This window comes from Colossoma macropomum, unplaced genomic scaffold (assembly GCF_904425465.1).
Source record: "Colossoma macropomum unplaced genomic scaffold, Colossoma_macropomum, whole genome shotgun sequence".
Taxonomy (NCBI): domain Eukaryota; kingdom Metazoa; phylum Chordata; class Actinopteri; order Characiformes; family Serrasalmidae; genus Colossoma; species Colossoma macropomum.
The window spans coordinates 25,277,712-25,291,499 of NW_023494800.1; the positions used below are offsets into that span (position 1 = coordinate 25,277,712).

General features: G+C 40.0%; 1 protein-coding gene across 1 annotated transcript in view; it reads left to right on the forward strand.

Annotated features, from left to right (window-relative positions):
* LOC118820605 (gamma-aminobutyric acid receptor subunit alpha-3-like) overlaps positions 1 to 13,788 on the forward strand; it is a 113,841-nt gene that overhangs the window by 37,170 nt on the left and 62,883 nt on the right. The gene's annotated exons all lie outside the window — the stretch shown is intronic.

Below are 13,788 nucleotides of genomic sequence, written 5' to 3' on the forward strand. Positions count from 1 at the left end.
CATCATTAACATAAGTACTGACACAAATGCTACCCTGTTTGAAGAAAGACAATGAATGAATTTTGTAATTTCTTGTTAATTTACGTCTCTCAAAGCTCTAATAATACATGTCTGGCAAGATGTTCTGCATTTCAAACGAGTTTTGTTTGAGACTTGGCTTTCATGGCACTGGAAACAAACAGTTGAATGTGAGAAACTGGAGATGTTTCCATTGCCCTTAAAGTCATGTAGAATCACTTGTCAAATGGGGCACAGAGGAAGATACGGTGCTGAGCTTTTCTTCTGTCTGTCCCAGTGAGCGAATGAGCATGATGTTTCGTTATAGGCTCATTTAAGAGAGAAGGTAATTGGTAGCGAGGCGGCATGGAGGAAATGCATGCGTCTTAATCATACACACAATTGGCTCTGGCACGCAAGATGAATCACCGTAGCCACGTGGCAGCACTTTGTATTCTGTATAAGACCTAATTTCCTAATGGTGAGAAGAAAACAGTACAGTCTGTTGCATTATATGGAGCGTAAAATGATACTTGAATTACAAAGCAATAATTACCTCCGTTAACATTAACATAATCATCCTTTGAGTTTGAAAAAAATAAGAGATTTTGTACAGTAAGTTTGTACATATGATTTATTAATCACACAAAATAAATAAATAAATAAATAAATAAAACAGCAGGGCCATTTTAACAAATGAGAAAGGAAACTAATTAGCATGGTATTATGCAATATTGGTTGCTGTGAGGACAGCCTGCACTCAGGGCATTATAGGAATGTACTTTACTGCTAGCTAGATTACAAATGCATTCGAACAGCTGTGTGGTTTACCCCCAGTGTTCCTGGGTCTCCAGCAGAATCTATCCCACCCTCCAGGCCCAGCATTAGTGCCATTATATCGGGATTGAAAGTACAGCCTTGTGGAGGCATGACATTATGTTGTACTTAAAGATATGAAGAAAAGGCTCTGAGTGGAACAGTCAGAATCAGAATCAGATTTATTGGCCAAATATGTTGACACAAACAATGTACAAATCATTTACAGACAATACACAATGTACAATATGCACAATATACACAGTATACAAGCAATATGCAGACTGTGTACTGACAAGTAAAATACAGACAATGTACCTATCATTTACAGACAATACATAATATACAAGGTTGGAATGGCTGGTAAAGAGTAGGATATTCAAGTGATGAGCTCTGCTGCTGACTACAGTGGACATTTCTAATGTTGAGGAGAGAAATGTTTCTCATTTTATGAGGCCATCAGGGCAGCCGCTGGTTAGTTCTGCAGCACTAGAGACAGCACACTTCTTCACTGTCCATCGTGTCTTTTTGTTTGCCATGTCTTTAAGTCTTTAGTCTATCCTTCACTCACCATCTCTTTGTCTACCTCTGTTCTCACTCATTGCCATATACATGTGGGTCAGTCCCAAATACTTCTTTCAAAGCTCTGATATGATTTGAAAATCTTATAAAAAAAATTCTTATAAAAAATGAGCTGTGCATTTTTGTATCTTCAAGAATGTTTCAAACATTATTATAATAATAACACATTTTCATGGTTTTCTGGGGTCACATTTAATTTGGTAAACTGAACCAGTCTAAGGATGACTCAAAAAAGACAGTTTTTACAATATTTGGGAAAGAGTTGATCTTATTATTGGCATAGTCATTTGTGTCATTTTTATGGTGTCATACCCTGACCACTATTTCTTAAAAGCATGCATTAATAAAAGTCCTTTGTTCTCAGTTGTGCTGTGTGACATTTAAGGAAATCAGAAATATGGACAAAGGTTTTTCAATGAGTTTAAAACTTTTAAAGCAGCTTTTCTGTTCAACAGGTTATGATTTCAAAGCTTTTAAACATTGTCACACCAAACTGTTTTATTTTGCATTTTATATGACTAAATTAACTGTTTAATAGTTTACTTAATCTGCATTTATGGTTGGACCGTTGCACCACCAGACATTTTTAGACTGTGCTTCTTGTGAAGTGCATGGTTTAAAACACAGATTGCGAGCATGTATCATGGCTGTATCAAGGCACATTTTGTGTTTTTCTGCATAAACTGCATGCTCAGGCTTCTCTACTCAGTTTTGTGCACAACATGTGGACATAATGCATCCTATTTGCATCCTGGTTGTCTTAAACGGTCACAAATGGCTTAGTACATCCGGCCCCCTGTTTTTTTCTTCCTCTTTTATTTTCTCTACACCCATATTTTACTTTCTATTTTTTTCTTTTCCATTTCTGTCCTTGTCATCCTCTTCCAATTTTTCAAAATCTCCTGCTTTCCTTGGTCTATCTTCCTTTGTACCCTATTCCTTCATTAGTTTCTTTCTCTGCCGATCTTGAACGATTGCTCCATTTTGTCCCATTTGTTCACTCATCTACGCTATCATTGAAACACCACCCCCACCACCCCTGCACACACACATACACATGAATACTCTCTCCTTGTGGGCTTTGTCTGACGAGCCAGGCATGGTGAAATTGAGGCCAGTCTAATCTGCCCCAGGTGCTGTGTTGAGCCTTGTGCATGCTGAGGATGGCAGCGCCAGTCAGGGGCTCACCCCGAAAGCCAGGGAAGTTCTCTTCTCATTTAAAAAATGCTCTGTCGCGCAAAGATACCACTGACATCAGTAGCTCCAATATGTGCCGGACCAGAACTTGTCTTTTTAAAAGTCTTTTATAGCAACAAAGACTCTGGTTTTCCCCCTTTTCCTTTCCTGAACTTTACTTGATTGTGGTGTACATCTTTGATTTCAGTTGAAAAAGGTTTCTCTCTGCAGCCAGTTCAGCAGAAAACAACCCAAGGCCTTTCTGGTAGGTAACAGGTTGAAACCTAATGATGACAAAGTCCTGTGGTTGTAGCTTTGTGACCAGTGGCCATTTCTTTTTTAATACTGTGAAGATAGGTATTAACCTCCCTTCTTTCAAGGCTGACCATTTTGCCTCTCTCTGCTTCGACTCCCCCTTACTGCCCACTGGCCTGTTTTAGGGACCCAGTTGCATTTTATTTTACCATGTGTGGTGCCATACAGCAAAAACAACTGGAAACCTGTGTTATAAGAGACCTCCCCCGAAACAACCCAGAACACAATGTTTTTTTGTTGTGTTCCATGTTGGTGGTGTAAGCTTTGGCCATTCACATCTATCACCACCATGTCCTTGCTCAAGGGGATGCAAAAGCCAAATTAGTCTTCCTGTAGCAAAAATAAGAAAATAAGGAAGTGTTGGAGAGAGGCTAACTGAGAAATACAGCCACTGTTGCCAAGGCTCTTCCAAAAACATGTGCTTCAGGGGAAACCTGCCTGGCGAGCACTGGATCTATAATTTGCTCTCTTTTTCAAGATGCCGGTTTTAATTTCCCTTTCCTGTCATATTATGACAAACTCACATTCAGGGGTGAATGTAAGTGTTAAAAGCTTAACGGGCAAAGTCTAGTCGAAGACAATTTGCATCCTTAATAGGTGGCATCCACGAGAGGCGACATTGTGTTACCATAGCTACAAGTTGTTATGCCGACTCCCACAAATCCATGCTGTGTAATTGCAAGGCAACTTAAGACCCCGGCTTCCCAAGCCTCCCTTATAAAGGGCATTTTTTTATCTCTCCGTGCTTGTTTACCTCTGTTTCCCAGCCTTCTATCTCTAATGATCTTTAATTTGTGTTGTGGAAGATAAAACATTTATGTTGGGTAGCAAACCAGAGTTTCAATTATGAGTGCACCGTGGTTTGATACACATGCAAACTAAAATCTGTTGTGACTTATGAAGCTTTAAAAAAATAATAATAAAATAAAAACTGCTCTGAGGTGAACCACAAGGCTTTGTCATTTCCTTCAGAATAATTGCCATGAGGCAGGGGAGACATAATAAACTGTGGGGTGCATGCCTTATCATCGTTCAAATGAGATGAGTCTGCTGCAGATCCAAGCCATGCAGTGGACTCAAAGGACTAAATTTGACATGTCACATAATCAATATTAATCATAAGCGAGGAGAAGTCGACAGCTTACAGAAGAGCTAGTTGGCTGCGGAGGGACTTAGATCCCTGTTGAAATCACAGTTATTTAATGCAAGTGCTGCATGAAATATGAATGGCAACTCATCCTTTTGGACGGGCCACACTAAGTATGTATGATCCACAGTGGCAATCTGTGGAAATAATGTCTTTCATTATGGGCCTCTTGTGTGATTCTTATGTCATTTTTCAGGTTATCTGCCTCATGCAAAGCAAATCCTGTTAGCAGCTCATCAGTCAGCATGTGCTGAAACCACAGCAAAGACAAATGTCCACTGTTGTACTGGCAACCTGTGGTCTGCTTAAAATATATAATGCTCATTATTTTTCATAATCAAATAGCACTATTGATCTTAAGGAGGGTCACTGCCTTGGTCGATCAGTGACTAACATGAATGCTTGAGTCAATAAAATATAATGATGAAATGGTAGCTTTGTAAATAGGGGGCCTGTTCCGGTATGGATCCCGGAAAATATGTATACATTAGTGATCAATCTTATCTCATGGCTGCAAATAACTTTTTGAAATACTTATGTATATTACTTAAAAATGGACATGATTTGAATGTTTGAGCTGCCCACTCTAAAATCATAGTCAATTCAGCTGTCTTCATGTTCTGTATGATGTTATTATGGGAGTCCTGTAGCTTTTGACGAGATATTTCTGGAAATACTTCCCAAAGTGTTGGCCTGGAACAAACCTGTTGCCAAATGTGTTTTCGCCTGCCAGGCTAAATGCTGAAAGTGCTGTGGCAGTAAGGGATGATTGACAGCAAATCACACAATGACAAGTCATATTCCCAGCAAAGAGGAAGAAGAGGTTGACACAGAAGTGCTAAAAGGACCGAGAAGGAGACAAAGATAGGAACGACAGAGGAGACTGTGAGGAGAGGACTTGGAGAAACAACAAACAACGTCATTTGTTCCCATTACTCAGTGTTCCATTTTCCTCTCATCTGTGAATAGAAAGATTCGAGATTTCAACGTCTTTCATTCTGCTAATTCTCTTTGTTATGGAGCGCGAGTTTGGCTGGTACACCAGCTGAGGTTCGCTTTTCCTCGAGTAACAGAGGCAGGTAATCTGGATATAATCAGTAATCAGGGTGATGAGGCCCCCTGTTTGAATCCCCGTTGTTTCTTCCTAACCGCCCCATTATCATACCAGCTCAATTAATCAAAATGCCGTGCAGATGTGAAGCTCACCTGTACAGAAAAGAAGACAAAAGGTGTTGTCACTTGTTTTCTCTTATAAGGCTGGCTAGTGCTGTATAATATATTGATCATGCCAGTATACAGATACTTGTCACACAGCAATATACATTTTTATTTTTACTTTAAGTCTTAGATGGGGAGCATTATATCCATAATATTAGCCATGCAACATCCATAGAAATACACTATAAGGCCTTTGAAAACAGAACAAAATTGCTCAGTCGAAACAACCTATGTTTGAAGGACATTTCTGCAGCTTAGAGAAGCAATACTCATGGAGGGATGTGGTGATTAACTTTATTAATTAGTGGTGTAACAGACCGTAGTTGATCCATGATCCATACGGACACCACCCCCCTCCCCCACAGTTCAGCACACATGTGAACCGTGGAATAATTGCTAAAATTGAACCATAATAGTGTGGAATACATCCAAATTGAGTTGCAGTGAAAAAATACAAACAAAGCAGTTGTGTATCACATGAACGAAGTGTGTTCAAAGCAGTTAAAGCAGCACTAAGTTTTTTTCAAAATGTTCTTCTGCATGTTACCAAGGCAAGATGCTACCTCTCTGTGCCTGGCACTTCAGTTCCTAGCAGAGGGTGTCCTCCCCAGGAGGGTACATAGTGACTGCAAAGAGCTCAACCCTCTCCCCCCAACCATGTAGACATCTTCATTTTTTTGAGAGCTTGAAGTTCAGGTCTGCTTTGTTTTATTTCTTTTTGTACAGTTTTGATGATGATGTGGACAATTTTTTTATTCACATTTTTTGTTCAAAGGAAGAAGGTATCATTGTGCCTCATATTGAACCTTAATTTAACAATTGAGTATTGACTATTTTATTTTAATATTTTATTTAAATATTGGACATCTTAAATTTTGTTTTCATTTAAGACCATGACAAAAAGGTCCTTGCTTTAAGTGTTCTTGAAGTTATTTAAGTAATAGTTTGAAAGTAAAGTTATATTTGTTTCCCTTTTTTCTTGCTGATCTGAAAAACGATCCAATCTATGAATCGAAAACTGTGATACAATCAGAACCTTGAGCTTTGTGATCCATTGCACCCCTATTCTTAATACAGTACTATTTTAAATGTCATCAGTGATACTGTCATTTGGGAATATTTGGGAAAATATTGATACCGATAATGATAAAATCTCAGAACTGTGGCTTGTGCAACACTCTCATCATAGTTTGGTTCTCTTGGAAGATGGTGATAACTATGGGATAGGGGCTATAATTTTAATTCCTATACATACCACAGCCACTATTCTTAGCCTCTAGGCTTTTTTTAAGCATTATAGCTTATAAGGGGAAGGAGAGCAGAAATCCAAAAATACTGGATTTGGGCCATAATGTCTTCCCAGTCTCTACAGCACTGTGGGCCATGTTGCACACTGCCACTTCGATATAAAGCTATTTACCAGTGCTCCTGGCATCTTAGCACTGTAGCAATCTCAGGTTGCAGCAGGGAATTGGGAGACACCGATTGCAATCCAGGCCATGGCCTCCTATAACTAATCTCGGAGAGCTATTCTCTTGGAGATTTTCCGCTCTTTCGAACAAGCAGCTCGCTGAATAATCAGCAGCATTTGTTGGTTCATTCGAGAGTCAGAAAGTTCAAGCTGTTGAACAATTTGAGCAAAACCATGTGATGTAGAAATGTTTGCAAACAGAGCAGTGATTCTGCCAGAGCATGTTCAGAATCAGACGATGCACAGCAGGAACAAGACAAGCATTGAATATGTTGATAAACACCACATGATTTCAGTAGATAAACAAGTGCCTTATTTTCACACCATTTTGAGTTCTTGTCCACCCCTGTTGTACCCAAGAATCCTTCTGATTCTTAAGAGACTCTTCAACCAGAGGTAAATTTATCAGATCATTAGATTGATCGCTCTGTCGGCCACTGTACCACTCATAGAAAAGGACTCAAAACATTCTCAGCTGCTTGCCTCTCTGTTTCTTTTCTGAGCAACAGTGTGCTAGTGTGTGTGTGCAGACAACACGCCTTGTGAACATCTAAGTGCATTTTAGGTGAGCGACTTCTTTCCAGCACAATTTGCGCAGTAGTTTGCATCCTATTTGTTGCTGTTGCACCCGGCCTGTGTCAGACAGCCTTGTACAGCCTGTGCCCTGCAGATAAGCACTGTGATGTGGCTGACTTCACAGCTCGGAGAAACGGGCTAGCAAGCTCAGAGCGTGGGGTTCATCCTCTGTCGCTGTGCGGGCAAAAGACATTCAAAAAGCCTTCAATTAGACACGAACCCAAAGTGACCACGCTTAACTGACGCAGCTGTTTTGCTAAGATGTGCCGTGCTGCATTTTTGATCTGTCGCAACACAGATAAAGAAATCAGCAGGGAGGTCAGTCTGTCAGGATTTTGCGATTCCTTAGAAAAAATGCCTTGCACGGCACATTAATCAGACGCCTTGACTGAGCAAATTAACCGGTAGAATGATGATGCTTCTTTTTAATTAATTGTGTAATGCTACAGTGGACCACACTTCAGTTACAGCAGACCACATCAACACCTGGGGGAATCCGTTAATAATTTGTTAGTGGAAGATTCTAGGATGCTTTAATTCCTAGTAGATGCAATTAAGACTGGATACCTCTGCATTATATAAAGTTGAAAACGAAACATGTATTCATAGATTGCATTATATTCTCTGCAACATCAAGCATGCTGTATAATTCATTGTCATGTGCTTCTCGACTATGTTTAGAAGTTCATCTGCATAGCAGAGGAAATCTGGTCTTCATCCTCTGACAGCAGAACCCATTTGGGCGGAAGCTCTGAGCATTTGTGCACACGTCAAATCCTCGCATGGAATTAAACATTAAAATCAAGCCCTGACATACAAACAATATGACATTGATTGAGTCTTAAAAATCTTTCTGGAGATCCTCTGTGTATACTTTTTTAGGAAGTGGAGTGCCTTTTTGCCTTTCACTTTTTTAAAGTTGAGCTCAAGTGACCACATTTAACTCTCAGCACAGCAGGCTTTGACGGAGACATGAGCTAAAACCCCATTCTCGCTTAGCCCTCAACCCGTCTTGATGTGGCTTAGCGTTATCGACCCCCTTTCACCGAGTGGTAGACAAATCCCCTGACTTTGCCCTATATCATTTGCTCAAGAATATCATGCCATGGCTACATGCCAGTTTTTTCCAGTTACGGTCCTGCCCTTCACATTTTACTTTTTCCCCCTTCAACTCAGGAAGATCATATTAATTCCCTGATTTGTTGCATTCAGTGGTTTAGAGCGGGAAATTCTAAAAGGGCTACCCAAGGACCAGGACTGGGAACCACTGCCATATGCCCATTACTGTAATACCCAGGTTTTTCTTTATATACTGTCTTCAGGAGCAGAAGGATGAGGTGGAACTTTGAGTTGGTGCAGTGCACCAAGGCCTTCTCTTCTTCTGTGCCCATGCTGCACACTCTTGTGCAACTAGGTCAAAGCCCAGCGCTCCATGAGGGCAGAGAGTGGGGAAAGCCCCGAGCACTCTTGCCTGATTCCTCAACACTCAAGTTATTTGCATTTTCCTTTTCATATGGGGTTAGCTTTGAGCAAAGCCGCACAAAGCTGTATGTGATAATTAACACAGCAAGAGGGTTGATAGAATCAAGGAGGCATTATAGGACTTGAAGAGCGTCATTAGCATTAGCATCTATTCATTTCAATGGGATTTGCTCAGTGGCACGCGTACACCTGGAAGTATGTATCCTGAAGCCTGCCTTCATTGCTTCATGGGGACTGTCTTCTGTCACCAATATTTGAGCCAATGACATGAGCATTGTTTCAAGTGATATTCGGAGTAGGGATGTGCATTCTGACCAATTCTGATGTTCTAGTATCTGTAAGAGTTCATGCACAGATATCCAGTTAACCATGGCTAAGGAAAAAAATGATGTCCAAAAAAACTAAATTTTCTTTAAAATTTAACTGAGGAAAATTGGTAATAGCTGAGGGAAATCGGTAGATCATTGTATCGCATGAGTGACTTAACAGATGCTGCCCCAGACGAGCTAATGAGTTAAAACTACAGCTAGCCGGTACAGCACTGCATGCTGATGGAGACTCGTCATCTTCTACAGGTGTTTTTTTTCTCTGCAGTGGACAATGTGCCAACATGTTAGTTTGTCAGAGAAATATACACACATCAACCTAAACTGTTTAACCTATTTAGCGATAAAAGCCATGAAGAAACTTAGAGAATAGACATTTTAACAACATTGTCTGACTATTGGCACCATCTTCAACTATGCGGTCATGACAACAGCCAAGCTGTGTTGTTTCCTGCTCGTGATGATTGGTACAAGAAAAGATACCATGAAAAAAGAAGCTGTTTTTTTGGTTTTAAATGATCCCCAAACACAGTCACTGGAAAAGAATGAGTGAAAACAAAATAAATGAAATAAGAATGAAATAAAGACTGAAACATTGTTTGGAAAAAGAATATAATTTAGAATTTTTAATGCTTTTTGGCACCATTGGTACCATTTGGCTGCTAGGACTAGTTCAGTGCACGACATCATCCAAACCCTGTCCGCCCAGATGGAACAGTCAGAAGAATGAAATTTTGTGACACAGCGGTTATGGCACAGGGGCACAGGAGTGGCCGTCCTCAGAATGCCGTTTGCTGCCGCACTTCCTAAGATGCACCAGCTGTGCCCAGGAGCTGCCCACTCCGCTCAGCCACGCATATATCTGCCAAGCTTTTGCGCATTAGTTTTGATCTTTAAATGAATCCCACTTTGGCGGCTACACTCATTTGCCAGCTCCCACTTAATGAGCCATAGCTCATACACTTTCCTATTCAAAGACGTGAAATTCAACCACTGTTTCTTATCTATTCATTTTGGAATTGATTCTCTTGATGGCAGCGTGTGCTTGCAGATAGATGTGATTGTTGCACAGCATATATATGAAAAAATAATATTTTGGTCAAAGAAAGTAGATTAGGTTAAATGTAGAGGCTCTTAGCTTTCAAAGATCAGAGACTGAACTCCACTCTCATTACATTGAAGGCCAGTGAACATTTCACAGGTCCTGACAAACATATGCTCTGTCCGCTGCTGCACTTAACTGTTTTTTTTTTTTCTTTTTTAAGGCGGCGCTTTGGTGTTTCCGCTGAGCCTTCCTCTTCATAATTAACACTTTCTGTGTGCTATAATTAACAAAGATGAATGACTTAAAAGGGATCAACTAAATTCTTAAAAGTGTAGGGCTGTGGGAATAGATGGAACAGTAAAAAGAGAAGTGCAATTAAGCTTGTGGGGGGGGAAGCCCCTTAGAACACCAGGCTTTAAAATTTTACAATTAGCAGAGAAGTGACTGGAACATTCGCGTTAGAACAAAGCCTGCCTATTTCACAGTAGCATGCTCCCATATGTTTACATTCTCTAGGTTTTTCTTTTCTTTTTTAGTGTTTCTGGGTCTTTGAAAGTGAGGAAATGCTAAAGAGATTCAGACACTGAGAGATATCTTATAGAAGGAAATAAAAAAAAACATAGTGCTTCCTGTAGTACTTTACCATGGTCTATTTGCAGATGTACTGACTAGCTCAGAGGACCTGACTGATGCTTTGTTCCATGTTTCCTTTCACATAGGGTTAGCTTTAAACGAAGCCACAGAAAGCTGTATGCGATAATTAACAAGAAAAGAAGGATGATGGAATAGACAGAGGAATGGAATTTTATAGTGATGAAAAGCACAGCACTTATATCTTCATCTTCAGCATATTTCTAAAGGGAGAAATATGCAGGAAATATTTCATTTTTATTAGCCTTCACTTTAGGATTACTCAGAATGCTGCCTTAATTATATTTGAATTAAACATAGAGTGGTGCTACCACAAAACATAAACATAATCCTTAGGGCCTCGTGGACAAGAAGAGACAATTTTACATGAGAGCAGCTATAAACTGCTGCAACTTATTTTTTTAAGGCTGTTTGTTTGTCTTGTTTTCAGATCAGAGATCAGAGATTTACTTCTTTGTAAATATGCTTGGGCCTGCTGCTTACATTAGGGTGTGGATTATGCTGGGATAAAGAAATTTTATCATGTCTTGTAGTTCTGTTTTTCTTCATTCTGTTCTGTACCTAACAAGACATTCTGATAAATATAAGCAAATTTTTAGTGACTCTAAGAACTTTCTCAGTAAATCTAGGCATTTTGTCAGTGATTATAGTCCTCAGTAATTATACTACTCAACTAGGTACCTAAATTGGAGACGGGGATGTAAATAATTAGTCGTTTAACCGCTAACCAACAAATAAACAAATAAACAAATTGTTTGATCAATGCTGTCAGGTAAGAATTGTTAACAACAATTTCTATATGGATCGGTTCCCATTTTATCATTCATGTTGATATTTAATGCTTCAACAAATGGTTAACTTATTATTATTATGGCATGCCCTTTTTATTATGTCATTTTATTATGTATATATATATATACTTTTCTTATATGTGTGTATGTATATATAATGACTGAAAACATGGCATGACAGGGAACAACCAATTTGCAAATTTGGCTTATCAAACCCTGTAAGAAAAGCAGGGAATTGCAAGACTATATGACTTGTGTGAATTCTCTTTGCATGCAGTGGTACAAGGTTTTAGCCTGGCTTTCACATCCAATATTGTAGCAAGCAAACGCCGCTTGATATATATATATGAAAATTCTGAATATATGGAATGAAACTTGAAAATATGAAATAAAGGCACTTCTGCCATCTTGTGTTTTCGATGTGTAAGATTCCGTATGGAGGCAGTCAGCACGAAATCTAGCAGCAGCAATCCTAAATAGCGAGAAGATAATTAACACCCTGGCAAACGCATGTATAGGCCAAAATAATGCTGGTAACCGTATGCCTTCCACCTCACAGGAGCACCCCACAACAATCCCTACCTAAGATCTTTGCCCGTTCAGTCTATGGCATGGCGTAGGACTAGCTAGGGTACATATTACAAATGAAGTTTGGGGCTGAGGGTGCCTCCCCCCACCGTGGACGGTAAAAGGAGCTGAACCTGATCGTTTTTAACAGGGTAATGGTGGATGGCAACCCCCCCCCCAAGATGCGATCGCTTGTAACGGTGACATCCTTCGAAACCCCCCACGCAATTGCGTTTAAACTGGTCCCCCAACACCGTAACCCATCCCCACAACTCCTCCATCCCTGAAACGTGAAATTACAGCATTCTCACTATTCACTATATACTGACGTCAGAATTTGGCTTGGCATTGTCTTACTAAAACAAACAGGGATGTCCTTAAAAAAAACATCATCTAGAGAGCAACACGTTGCTCCACCGTGCATTTGTACCACTCAGCATTAATGGTGCTTTCAGAGATGTGCAAGAAACACACACCTAGACTGGCAAATGCTGGCTTTTATAATTTTCGTTGATAACACTCAGGATGGTCCTTGTCACTATTGGTCAAACCCTCATGATCACGACCCGAGATAAAAAAGCCCTCATCCCCATGGTGCCTTTAGGGCCAGATCAAAGAAACTCCCCAGGGTAAAGTGGCCTGCCTGAAGTTGTATTCTCTGTGTTTAGCTTCACTGGAGACCTGAAAAGCCTCTAACCCAAAGCAGAACAATTGCGTGAACAATATGTAATCTATGCATTTGTGAGACGCTCAGTGAGAATGGAAGTCCTCCATTCAGCACGAAAAATAGGTCAGCGTCAATGTGGGATCCCGGTTTTGTTTGTGTACATTACTGAAGGATGCACAGAAAAGGCATGACAGGGAACAACCAATTTGTAAACAATAAAACATGTACTGGTTGGCTTATCAAACCCTGCACATTGTAAGAAATGCAGGGAATTGCTGAAAGTCTGAATTTCAGCCTGGCTTTCACATCTGATATTGTAGCAAGCAAACGCCGCTTGAACTCCCTCTTAACTCTGTGTTTTGATATTGATAACATCACTTGGCACATCGGCTCTCACTTTCTTCGTCAGTTCCTGGGCATGCTTCATCCAGCTATAGAAGTGCTGTGGAATTTTAATGTAAAACCAACTTCAACTTGAAGTCAGGTCTGAAATATGCACCACACTCAGTCAAACAGAATGCACAGTTTGATGCTGCAAAGCCAAAGCAGAAATTCTTGTTTATATATTAAAAAAAACAGTATATATATTTTTTTTATTTCCAGTAGTTTTGCTGTGTGTTTCCCACCAACCATTTGGACACGAAAGACTGCAAGTCATCTGAATTTGCTTTTTTTCATCTTGCTTGTTTTCTGCCACAACGTCAGAACTTCTTGGCATTTCTGATTGACTGTGCAGCACAGATTTCCTTCTGTTGCTTCCCAAGTATCTTTCCAGCAAATTGAACCTTTTGAAGCGTGACAAAAGCCTCATAACACTCAACTGGTACTCTGGGGGGGCAGGATGCCCAGAGTTTTAGTTTGCTGCCTCATACAGTGAAAGCTACAGCCTTCTCTTAGATTAGTGCAGTTCTGAACAAATACTGTAATGCAGTGCATGGATATTTCTGAGTAAATGCATTTA